We start from the raw sequence: 12,963 nt of genomic DNA on the forward strand, positions 1-12,963 counted from the left end.
GTGGTGTTCCTGGCTGCATGGCCCAAGTCTGCTCCTTCACCTTCCTTTGTCTTCTGGGGCCTACCCAGACCATGTTCATAAATTTCCTTTCTGCCAAATAAGCCAGAGTCCGTTTCTCTTGCTTGTAACTGGGAATATTATGTGATGGAGCAATTAATTCAATTTTTTAAAAACCAATGTTAGGCTGTCAAAATTTCCATGGATTGGATTTGGTGTGGCTAATTTGAGACCTCCCTGATAAATTATAAGTTCCTTTATAAACGAAGTGTGAGAATAGAAAATAGGAACAGAAGCCATATAAATTAGGTTTCTTCATTTTTTTCTCCTCATTGTTGAAATAATGCATCACCGTAACAGTGTTGTTAACAGAGGAAAAATTATATAATAATTCCTTAACAGATTGTTCTCGGTTCAAAGAAAAGGCAAGGGTCGAGGTGGAACGGCTGACGCATAGGGCATACACAACTAGTGTGCTGGATCTCTTGGCGCACTGTAGTGTTCGTGACAAGTTGGCTGGAGAATGCGTATTTCCCAATACCTGGAAAAATAGTGTAGCCTGGTGAGAAAGACAAAGGAGACTTTTCCCATTCTTTCTTTCAATACTCATGCCAATCAGTAAATGTTGCCTATTTTAAGCAAAACATTGTGCTAGCAATCTGGAAAAACTTAAAGAAGTTTGAGTCACCTGAATGCCCTTGAAGGAAACACATTTATTCATTCGTTTTTCAAATGTTTATGACGTGCTACTGCATTAGAGACAATGGATACAATTGTATCCAAGATACACCGTTGTTCCCGGAGGCTTATGCTTAATAAGTACTATCATTCCCGTAACTAGACACCTGTGTGGCCTGGCGATACACAGGAGCCTATTAGATGTATTTATTTACTTACTAGTTTATTTATTTTGGGCTAACATTTTAGGCCTGTAACCAATTACCATAGCCTATGATTTTTTTTTTTAATTAATTTTCATTGCAGCATTTTGAGCTTGCGTATTTAAGTGGTATATAATCAGCAAGTTATAAATAAATTCAGATTATACATGTATGTTCCCAGAGGTGACATGTGTAAGTACATTAACTAAAACCATGCATCTAAAATTGTGACTACCCTCATGGGGCGCCTGGATGGCTCAGTTGGTTAAATCTCTGATTCTTGATTTCAGTTCAGGTCACAGCCTCAGGGTTGTGAGATTGAGCCCGGAATGGAGAGGGAGACTCTCCCTCTGCTCCTCTCTTCCACCTGCCCCTGCTCCCACACATACGTGTTCTCTCTCTCTCTAAAAGAATAAAATAAAATAAAATTATGACTAACCTCTTTTTAAAATGCAGAAATATACAATTATACTTTCTTTTTAAATGAAGAGATTATATACTTCGAAAATCAAATTTGGCTTATATCAGAGATGGATGACAGCTACAAGATTGTACTCTTCAAAGCCAATTACCTAATTTTTTTTGTAATAGCAATGACATTAAAAGGAAATTACCCCTGCATTTTAATTGCCAATCTAGCATTGAAGAAAGTTCTGCAAAAAAGTAATGCAACTTCTGAAAGGCTTCAAACTCCAAATTAAAATCTGCGAGGCTCAGATCAAAATCGAGAATGTTGCAAAGGAAAAAGAAAGATACAGTTGGTTTATTGGATGGAATCAAAAGTTGTTGACATTTCTTTGAATCTTGAATTCATTTCTCTAAGTATTTCTTTCTATTAGTTTTTCTTAGTGTTGCAAGTTATCTCAAATAGCTTACAAAGTTCTTGGCAAAGAACTTCTATTTGCTGTAGAACAAAACTGTTCTGTGTTGACTTAACAGTGTATGTATTTGTGCTATAAAATTGTATCATGGAAGACATGTAGCAGTTTTTCCACTAAAACGAAACAGTGTAACATTTTGTTCTATCAGCACTGCATTTAAAAAATGTTAATGTTAAACACAAAGAACCATTATCTTATTTGGCTATGAGATACTGAGTTGGAAAAACCTACAGTTCTTCTGTGTTTCCCCTTTCCTCTCACACTACTGCCACCCTCAATACTTCTGATACTTCTGGTCACCAAATGTGTGGAGGGTTCCCCATATCGAGCAATTCTCCAGGACACCTACAGGGTGTCCTACAATTTAGCTCACTTCTGACACTATCTACCTGGAGAAAATGCCATAGGTTAAGGGCTCTCACCCCACTTCAGATGTCAATCTCAAGCAGTAGGTCCTCAGCTTACCCACAGTTTCTGTCCGATGTGGCTACAAATCAGTGGTTCCCACCACTCACTCCCCGGATTCACAGAACTGAGCAGTTCACAGAACTCAGGGAAATGCTTACTTACGTTACCAATTTATTAAAGGATATGATTGAGGATACAGATTAACATCTGTCTGAAAAGATACATAAGGCTAAGTCTGGCAGGGTCCTGAGCACAGGAGCTTCTGTCCCCATGAAACTGGGGTACATCACCCTCCCGGTACATGGATATGTTCACCTACTTGGAAGTTCTCTGAAACCCTTTCAGTTGGAATTTTATAGAGGCTTCCCTCACATAGGCAGATAAATTATTAACTCCATTTCCAGCCCTTCTCCCTCTCTAGAGGATGGGGGTCGGTGAAGCTAAGGATCTCAAGCCCTAATAATCACTTGGTCTTTCTGATAACCACCCCCCATTCGAGAACCAAAGAGGATCCCACCCAGAGTCACCTCAATAGACCAAAAAAAAAAAAAAAAAAAATGCTCCTCATGCTCTTATCATTTAGGAATTTACAAGGGTTTTAGGAGTCCTGTGTCAGGGACTGGGGATGAAGACCAAATATATATTTCTTATTATGCATCTCAATGTCATAGATAGATTTTAAATCTTTTATTAAGAGAGAAAGCCTATAAACAGAACACAGAATTTGAAGTTTAAAGGTTGAAGAACCACAAAAGGCGAAATACAATCATGCGGTTTAGAAACTTGGAAAGAGGTTAAAGGCACTAAGTATCTAAAGATCTGAGTCAAAATCTGGGCCTCCCCTCTTTCTAGGTGTCATACCTTTGCTAAGTAACAACCTCCCTGAACTCCAGTTCCTTCACCTGTCCAATGGGGATCACTACCTACTTCTTAGGATTGTTGTGAAAATTAAATAGTCAGTGTAAGATGTCTGGCTTGTCACATGGTAATTTAACAAATATTTATTCTGTATCTTTCTCTTCTCTAAGAGTTTAAGATCTAGTTGGGACTATATGCTGTACACCCAGGAGGGGATAAAGAAAAATCCAAGAGGTAAGCCACAACTCACATGCACTGAGGTGGCTTGAGAAGATGATCTTTAATGTCCCCTCCAGCTCTAAACATCGATTATTCTATGACAGCTGTATGAGAAGTGTCATGGGGCAGTGCATGATGAATCAGCAGTAGGGAAGTGCAGACAGTAAGTGCTGGGAGGTCGAACAAGCGAGCATCTGCCCTGGGCTGGAATGGTTTTGGAAGACCATTAAAAAATTCTGAGCGGTCTGAGCTACAACAAAAGCCCAATTCAATTAGGAGAGCAACTGGCAAGAGTCTGATTATAATACAAATGCAGGCCTAGCTGAGGAGAATAAGAAACATAAAATACTGTGGAGGAAGAAGAAAGGAAAATGCAGTGTCAGCAATTTGGTTTCTGAAACACACAAAGAATATTAAGTAGCTATTGTGCTTTTCATCCTTACAATAGTCTTTTAAGGTAGGCAAAGTATATCAGCCCTGCTGAGAATCTCTCACTAGTGAGAAAATTCTTAGAAATGCGTTTGGTTACAAATAATAGAAAACCTGCTCAGCATTGGCTTAAACAAATAGAATTTTTTTTCTTAAATAGAAAGAACTCTAAAGGTGAATAGCCTAGGGTTGGAGCCACCTCATAATAACACAATCAAGACACAGTTTCTTTCCAGCTCTCTGCCTCAGCATCCTTAGCGTGATGGCATATGCCCTCACTGCTTGTTGCCTTCTGGTCAGGATAGGGCATCACATTTGCATTCCAGACAGGAAGCAGACAGAAAGGCAAAGGAGCAAAGAACAAGGGCAAAAGGGCACATCCATTGAGTCTGTGCCTCTTTATTAAGAAAGCTGAAGTTCTCCTGGATGACTGCCCAATAGACTTCCCCTTCTAACCTGTTTGCCGAGATTGTATCTCATGGTTGTTCTGAGTGGTAAGGATACCGAGGAGATGCGGTTTGTCAGCCAACGAACAGCGTAGACAAAAGTATTGAAACCTTGTGAAAAAAATTACTACAAGAGATAAAAGCAGGGAATTGTTTTTCTTAAACAGAAAAATTTACCCTGCTTTTTAAAGAAATCAGACATTTTAAAACTTCGTGATAATTGTAGATTCACAAGCACTTGTAAGAAAGAACACAGAGAGATCTCCTAAACCTTTAATCTGTCCCTGCAATGGGTTACATCTTGCAAAACTGTAAGCACAATATCACAACTAGGATATTGACTTGGATATAACCAACATACAGATCGTTTTCATCACCACAAGGATCCTTCACGTTGTCCTTTTATAGCTGCACCTACTTTCCTCCTGCCCTTTCCTTCATTCTTAATTTCTGGCAACCATTCATCTATTCTCCAGCTCTCTAATTTTGTCATTTCAGGAATGTTACATAAATGAAATCATATGGTATATAACCTTTCGGAAATGGCTTTTTCACTCAGCACAATTCTCTGGAGAATCTGGAAATTCACCCAGGTTGTTGTTTTGTACAATAGTTTGTTTCCTCTTATTGCTGAATGGTATTTCATGGTATGGATGTAACAGTTTATTCACTCTTTGAAAGATATCTGGGTTGTTTTGGCTATTGCAAAACAAAACAAAACAAAACAAAACAAAACAAAACAAAAGCTACATTTGTGTACAGGTCTTTAGGTGAACATAAGTTTCAATTTCATCAGGATAACTGCCTAGGAGGGCAGCACCTAGATTGTATGATAGTTGCATTTTTGGCTTTTTAAGAAACTGCTAAGCTGTTTCCTAGAGAGGCTATACCATTTTGCATTCCCACCAGCAGTGTGTAAGTAATCCAAGTTCGTTGCATCCTTGCCAGCATATGGTATTAGCACTATTTTTTATTTTAGCCATTCTGATAAATGGGTAGTAATATCTCATCTTTTTAATTTGCATGCTCCTAACGGCTAATGATGTTAAACATCTTCATATCTGTTTGTTTGACTACTGGATATCCTCTCTAGTGAAATGTCTCTTCATGTTTTTTTGCCCATTTTCTAATTGGATTGTTTTTTGACTTATAAATTTTGAGAGTTCTTTATTTTATTTTGCTTATTATTTTTAGTTTATTATTTTTTTAAACCACATCCAATATGGGGCTCGAACCCATGACCCAGAGACCAAGAATTGCACTCTCTTCCAACCGAGCCGACCAGGAGTCTCAAGAGTTCTTTATATGTGCAAGATCCTGGTCTTTGGTTGGATATGGTTTGAACATATTTTCTTCCACTCTGTAGCTTGCTTTTTATCCTCTTAACAGGGTCTTTCACAGCAAGTTTTTAATTTTGATAATGTCCAATTTACCAATTTTTTCTTTTATGGATCATGCTTTTGGAGTAAAGTATAAGAATTCTTTGCCTAGTCCTAGATCCCAAAGATTTTTTTCCTGAAATTTTTTGTAAAAGTTTCATAGTTTTACATTTCACCTTAAATCTGTGATCCATTTTGAGTTAATTTTTATGGATGGTGTGAGACTTAAGTCCAGGTTTATTTATTTATTTATTTTTGTTACTGGATGGATATCCACTTGTTCCAGCACCATTTGTTGAAAAGACTATCTTTCCTCTACTGAATTTCTTTTATACTTTTTCAAAAATCATGTGGGCGTATTTGTGGGTGTCTATTTCTGGTTTCTTTATTTTGTTCCAATGATCCATGTGTCTATCCCTCCACCAATACCACACAGTCTTGAATATTGTAGCTCCATATTAAATCTTGAAATCTGGTAGAAAGATTTTGTTTTTCCAAATTGTTTTAGCTGTTTCATTTCCTTTGCCTTTCCATATAAATTTTAGAATAACGTTGTCTACATCTACAAAAATATATATATCTTACTGGAATTTTGCCAAGAGTTGAATTAAATTTATATGTTAATTTGAGAAGGATTGACATTTTTACTGTGTTGAGTCTTTGAGTCCATTAAAAGAACATGTCTCTCTACTGATTTAGGTCTTTGTTTTTCTTTCATCAGCATTTTGTAGTTTTCAGCACACAAATTTTGTGCACATTGTGTTAGATTTACTTACATTTTTCACTTTTTTTTTTTAGCAATTATAAGTAGTATTGTATTTTTAATTTCAGTGTCACATGTTCATTGTTAGTATATATAAATACAGTTGCTTTTTTAAAAAAAGATTATTTATTTTTGAGAGAGAGAGGTGGGGGAGGGGAAGAGAGAGAGAATCCTTAAGCAGACTCCCTGCTGAGCGTTGACCCTGAGATCATGACCTGAGCCAAAACCAAGAGTAGGACTCTTAACTGACTGAACCACGCAGGTGCCCCAAATATAGTTGATTTTTAATGTTTGGCTTGGATCTGTGACCTGATGAACTCACTTCTTAGTTCTAGTAGGGTTTTGTGCTGTTTTGTTTGTTTTTTTTCTAGATTCCTTGGGATTTTTCCATTTAGGCAATCATCTCATTTGCATTTAAAGGCAGTTTTATTTCCTCCTTTCTGATATGTTTGCTTATTTACTTTTCTTGCCTTATTGCACTGAACAGAACTTTCAGCACTATGTTGTACAGGAGTGGTAAGACTGAACATGCTTGCCTTGCTCCTAGTCTTAGGGGGGGAAGCATTCAATCTTTTACCATTGAATATAATGTTAGCTGTAGGATTTTTATTGATGCTCTTTATCAAGTTGAACAAGTTCTGCTCTATTTCTATCTCACTAAGAATTTTTATCATGAATGGATGTTGAATTTTGTTAAATGTTTCTTCTGCATCAGTTGATATGATCATGTGATTTTTTTTTTTTTTTTTTAGCCTGTTAATATGGTGGATTACATTGATTTTTTAGTATTGAACCAGGCTTGCATCCCTGGAATAAAGTTCACTTAGTCATGGTGTATAATTCTTTGTGTGTATTGCTAAATTCTACTTGCTAATACTTTGTTAAAGATTTTTGCATCTATATTAATAAGGGTATTTGTCTGTAGTTTTAGTCTTCTTTCTTTCTTTCTTTTTCTTCCTTCCTTCCTTTCTTTTTTTTGTACTGTCTTTGTCTGGTTTTCAAAAAAAGTTTCAGAAAACGAATTGGAAAGTGTTCCCTTCTCTTTTATTTTTTGAAAGAGATTTTGTAGAATTGATGCTAATTCTTTAAACATCTGATAGAATTCTCTAGTGAAATATCTGGAAGGTTCTTTTGGGGGGAGGTGGGATTTTTTTATTACAAATTCTATTTCCTTCTAATTATTGGGTTATTAAAATCCTTTACTAAATTTGGGGTGTGTTGTGGTGGTTTTTGCTTTTTGAGGAGTTGGACTATTTCATCTAAGTTTTCACATTCTTGTGTGCAGGTTTGTTCATAGTATTCCCCTATCAGTCTCTGACTCCCTGCCAGTTAAGTAAATCTGCAAGATAATCAAAAACATTGTACACATCATCAACTTTTAGTTCCTTATAAAAATCGCTCTCAGAGCCATCTTACTGCTCCAAGCTGGAGCCATCTTATTTATTTATTTATTTATTGGGAGAGAGCACTAGTGGGGAAGGGGCAGAGGAAGAGGGAGAGAGAGAATCCCAAGCAGGCTCCATGCGGGGTGCTCAGCCCCACGACCCTGAGATCATGACTCGAACGGAAATCAAGAGTCAGATGCCCAACTGACTGAGCCACCCTGGTGCCCTTGGAGCCACCTTATTGTACCCTCTGTGTAGCACAAAGCTGTCACCTTGGGATTTTGCCTAACTTCTCTCCTGTTTCCTATTTCCTTTGTCTTCCTTTTTCTTGGTCTATATGGGTCAGTAACTTCCTCAGAAGGATGCAACTGAAATGATCTTTATTATACACTCACATTTTATTGATAGTTTTGGCTTAGAATACAATTCAAGATTGGAAATAATTTTACTTCAGAATTTTCAAAGTATTTCTCTATTGCTTTCTTGTTTCTGGCATTGCTGTTGAAAGTTTGAAGCTATTCTGATCTCAATCCTCAGTATGTGACTTGTTTTTTTCTCCCCAGAAGTTTCCAGAATCTTTCTTTCATCACCAGTGTTCTAAACCTCATGATAATGATCTCTGGTATGTACCTATTTATATCCATTTTGATAAGAATATGGTAGATCCTTTCAATTTGTGAATCCGTGTCCTTACACTTTGGAAAATATTTCTTGGATTGGTTTTCCAGTAATAATTTTTATAATAATTTGGGAGATTAATTGGGAGACCATAGTCAACAATCTGAAGTGTCCCAAAACAAAGCAGCTGCACACCCAGGCATTTTAGAAGGTACTTTTCTGACACCCAAATTTGCTTACTTACACTCCCTGTACATCCTTGGGATCTGCCCTGAAACTCAACTTCAGATGCTATAGAAATGCCCATGTAATAAAAGTAAGTTCATTTCTAAACAGTTTTGAAAGGCACATTCTCCCCATCATCTCCAGACTGGCAGGTCACTGCAAGTACAGTTTTGATGTCTTCTCCATTCCTGTTATCAGAGTGAACTGAGCAAACAGCAACAAGCCATCTTTGAGATCACCCGAGAGGAAGAAGTGAGGAGGATTTCATCATAAATGGGACAATGACATGGTAGCAATTACTGAAAAGAGGGACTAGAGCAAAAATGTCAGTTTTGTATCTCCAGTTTCTTAGTTCTTTTGGACCCAGGACATACAGAGTTTTATTGTTAAAATTTATTTTGGTGTTTCTAAATTTGTTCATTTCTCATTTTTTCTTCATTCATCTTTTCTTTTATGAAACCTGTAAAATATATCATTATAAAATATTTCTTCATCTATTACTGTAGTAGTAGTAGTTCTCTTCCATCATTAACATCTTAAAGCTAGGGGCGCCTGGGTGGCACAGCGGTTAAGCATCTGCCTTCGGCTCAGGGCGTGATCCCAGCATTCTGGGATCGAGCCCCACATCAGGCTCCTCTGCTATGAGCCTGCTTCTTCCTCTCCCACTGCTTGTGTTCCCTCTCTCGCTGGCTGTCTCTATCTCTGTCGAATAAATAAATAAAATCTTTCAAAAAAAAAGAAACCATCTTAAAGCTAGAGGTCATTCAGTGATTATATCTTTTTCTTTTTTAAGATTTTGTTTATTTATTTGTCAGAGAGAGAGAGAGAGAGCATAAGCAGGGGGAGTAGCAGGCAGAGGGAGAGGGAGAAGCAGGCTCCCTGCTGAGCAAGAACCCCCCCCCCCACCCCCAATGTGGGGTTCGATCCCAGGATCCCAGGACCCTGGGATCAAGACCCCAGCCAAAGGCAAATCTTTAATTGACTGAGCCACCCAGGTGCCCCACATCTTTTTAAAACTACAGTAGGGGCGCCTGGTGGCTCAGTCAGTTGAGCATCTGACTGGATTTTGGCTAGGGTCATGATCTCAGAGTCGTGGCATTGCCTTAAATAGGGCTCTGCACTCAGCAGGGAATCTGCTCCTCTCCCTCTCCCTCTGCCCCTCCCTGCTGCTCACTCTCTCAAATAAATAAATAAATAAATAAACAAACAAATAAATAAATCTTAAAAAAAAAAGACTATAGAAAAACATTACAAATTCAATCAATACCAATTTTGGAATTTGCAAAAGGGAAGAGATTTCTTGAGTATTATTGTAATTTTATTATTTTTTCTGTTTTAGTTACTGCAATTCTATGTGAGTTTTTTTGTATTTTTAAAACTTGTTGAAGTATAATATATATTCATGGATTATATTATAGCTAAATGAATTTCACAATGAACACTCAAATTTCAGTGTTTGTAATCTCTTTCTTTTCTTTTCCTTTTTTTTTTTTTAAGAGAGAGAGAGCATGAGCAGGGGGAGGGGCAGAGGGAGTAGGAGAGAGAGAATCTGAAGCGGACTCCATGCCCAGTGTGGAGCCCAGTGTAGGGCTTGATCTTATGACTCTGAGATCATGACTTGCCCTGAAGTCAAGAGTCAGATGCTTAAATGTCTGAGCCACCCAGGCACCCCAGGAGTTCCATTTTAATGCCAAGGTCAAACAGACAGAATTTAAGTTAGGAAAAATACACTAAGGCAAATATTTGAATAAGGACAGAGATCCTGAATATAAGGACTATGGGACAAGAGAACCCATTTTTCCAAGATGAGATTTGAGGATTAAATAAGAAGTGCAAAACAAATTTCTCTCTGGTGTAATTTTCCTGCAGTATGTCATTCTGAGACCAACCTTAGCAAGCTTATCCTAAGCTTGTGACAGAGACATTTGACACCAAGCACTTACTTCTGACATCTGGAGATCGTATCCGGAGGGGAGAGAAGTGTGAGGAGAGATGTAGGTACTTTCTGCCACATAAGTATTTCATTTGTGAAAAGCCTGTGGCCTTTCTGCGCTGAGGGTGCATATAAGGGTCCATATTGTTCTGGGTTCCCATGGAACCTAAAGGGAAACTTTCACAATGTCCGGAGCCCTCGGCGGCCTCCTGCAAAGGGAGGAGGATGTCCTCTAACTCCTTGCAGCAGGAACCCACTTAGGTGACACCAACTCTGACTTCCAAACGAAACAGTACGTCTACAAAAGGGAAAGTGATGGCGTATTACAAATCTGGAGAGATCCTACGAGAAGCTTCTGCCGGCAGCTTGTGCCGTTGTTGCCATCAAAAAGCCGGCTCTTGTCGGTGTCGTATCCTCCAGGAATACCGGCCCGTGGGCTGTGCTGAAGTTGGCCGCGGCCACCGGAGCCCCTCCTCTTGTGGCCGCTCACTCCTGGAACCTTCGCCAACCAGGCCCAGGCAGCCTGCAGGGGTGCGTCTCTGGTGGCTACTGGTCCCAGGGCTGCCCACCAGCCTCTGGCAGAGATGTCTTACGTTAACCCGCCTGCCATCGCTCCGTGTACCCCAGACTCTCCTCTGCGCTGTGTGGACACTGCCATCCCACACGACAGCACGGGGGCTCACACAGCGGGTCCGAGGCGGTGGATGCTGGCCTGGGGAGTTCTGCACACGTGTGGCACCGTCTCCCGTGAACCCCACAGGAGGCCACGCCTGATCTCTCCCGAAAAAGCTGTGATCACGGAGGAATTTCAGGGTGAATGGCTGCCCGGGTCCCGAATGTACCGCTTCTCAGCCTGAGGTCTCAGATGGTGTGCAGGTGTGCAGGGGTCCCCGTGCCTGTCCGGCCGCTCTTTACCGAAGACTGGAGCTCCCGGCCGCCGCTCAGGACCGCTCTGCAGCCCTCACTGCTCCGGCCGCTCAGAGCGTAGGAGCAAGCCCTGAGCCATTCCAAGCTGCTCTTCCACAGACTCTTTTAAATTTTTTTTTAAGGATTTTATCAATCTATCTATCTATCTATCTATCTATCTATCTATCTATCTATCCATTTAAGAGAGAGAGAGAGAGCACATGCCAGAGTGAGCGTGTGCGTGTGTGCAAGGCGGGGGGGAGGGCAGGACAGAGAGAATCTTTTGCAGACTCCACGCTAAGGACGGAGCCCAATGTGGGGCTTGATCTCATGACCCTGAGACCATGAGGTGAGCCAAAATCAAGAGTCAACTGAGCCACCCAACCATCCTTCTTCCATAGACTTTTAAACAGAAATAGATCTTTCCAGAAAAGGAAATAAGGTTAATGGAAAATAACCAGTCTCTTAAAAAAAGAAAGAAAAAGAAACAAGCCTGTGAATAATAGATGTCCAGAGCCTCAGAAAGGCATGCAGCCTGGTGTGGTAGTGAGGGCATGGGTACAGTTAGATTAACTGTGGTTCACGTCCCAGTTCTGCCACTTACTCGCTATAGAACTCTAAGCAAGTTACCTAAGCTTCTGGAAAGTCACCCTGTCTGTAAAACGTAGGCTCCACAGGGATGTCTGTGCTGTTCGCTGTTGTATATCCAGTGCACTGTGGCACTTGCTGCCTAATCAAATAGGGTATTAAGGGGCTATACTGAGAGAAAAAAAAAAAAAGAGCAGCCCCTGACATTCAGAAGCTGGCCTGTATTCACAAGTAGCCTACATTCTCCTGTTAGACAAAAACAATTTCACAAAATATCCACCTCTGATAAGATTACTCTGACACCAAAATGAGACAAAGCAAGGCCACTGCATAATTTGTCCAACCATAGATAAATACAAGGGCACTGTGCTTCCCACAAAATACCAAACGCTCCCTCTCTTGGCCAAAATGAATAACTGCTACTGCTTTACTAACTGCAATTTTATCTTTTTCTTCTCTTCCTACACGTAAGATTTGTTGAGATATCCATTCATAGAATTATGACAGCATACTTTCTGACAGCATCCAATCTAGAGCAGACCCCTGCTTTCTTAGAGCCTCTCTCAAGTTACCCAAGAAAGCCCAAATTCTATGATAGTTTTTTCTTTTTTTAAAGATTTTATTTATTTTTTATTTTAACGATTTTATTTATTTTTTATTTTAAAGATTTTATTTATTTAATTGAGAGAGAGAAAGCAAGCAAGCAAGAGAGAGTGCAAGAGGAAAGGGGGTGAGAGGGGAGGGGCAGAGGGAAAAAGAGACCTCCCTGCTGAGAAGGGAGCCTGATGGGGTTGGGGGGTGCTCCATGGGAGGACCCTGGGATCATGACCTGAGCCAAAGGCAGATGCTTAACCAACTGAGCCACAAAGATGCCCCTATTTATTTATTAGAGAGAGAGAATATGCGTGCACATGTGCACAAGCATGAGTGCGGGGAGAGGTAGAGGGAGAGGGAGAGAATCTCAAGCCGACTTCCTGCTGATCGTGGAGCCCAATGCTGGGCTTGATCTCATGACCCTGCGATCATGACCTGAGCCAAAATCAAGAG

The 12,963-nt window shown here is 39.8% G+C and overlaps 1 protein-coding gene across 1 annotated transcript in view; it reads left to right on the plus strand.

The window, feature by feature from the left end:
- The window catches only part of NMD3 (NMD3 ribosome export adaptor), a 114,579-nt gene that overhangs the window by 73,445 nt on the left and 28,171 nt on the right, over window positions 1-12,963 (plus strand). The window contains exon 3 of the mRNA XM_045811307.2: window positions 8,210-8,268. The gene's annotated coding sequence lies outside the window, so the exon portion shown is untranslated. The remainder of the gene's footprint in view (window positions 1-8,209; window positions 8,269-12,963) is intronic.

This window comes from Ursus americanus, chromosome 20 (genome assembly GCF_024610735.1).
Source record: "Ursus americanus isolate L20-20 chromosome 20, mUrsAme1.1.p, whole genome shotgun sequence".
Lineage (NCBI taxonomy): Eukaryota > Metazoa > Chordata > Mammalia > Carnivora > Ursidae > Ursus > Ursus americanus.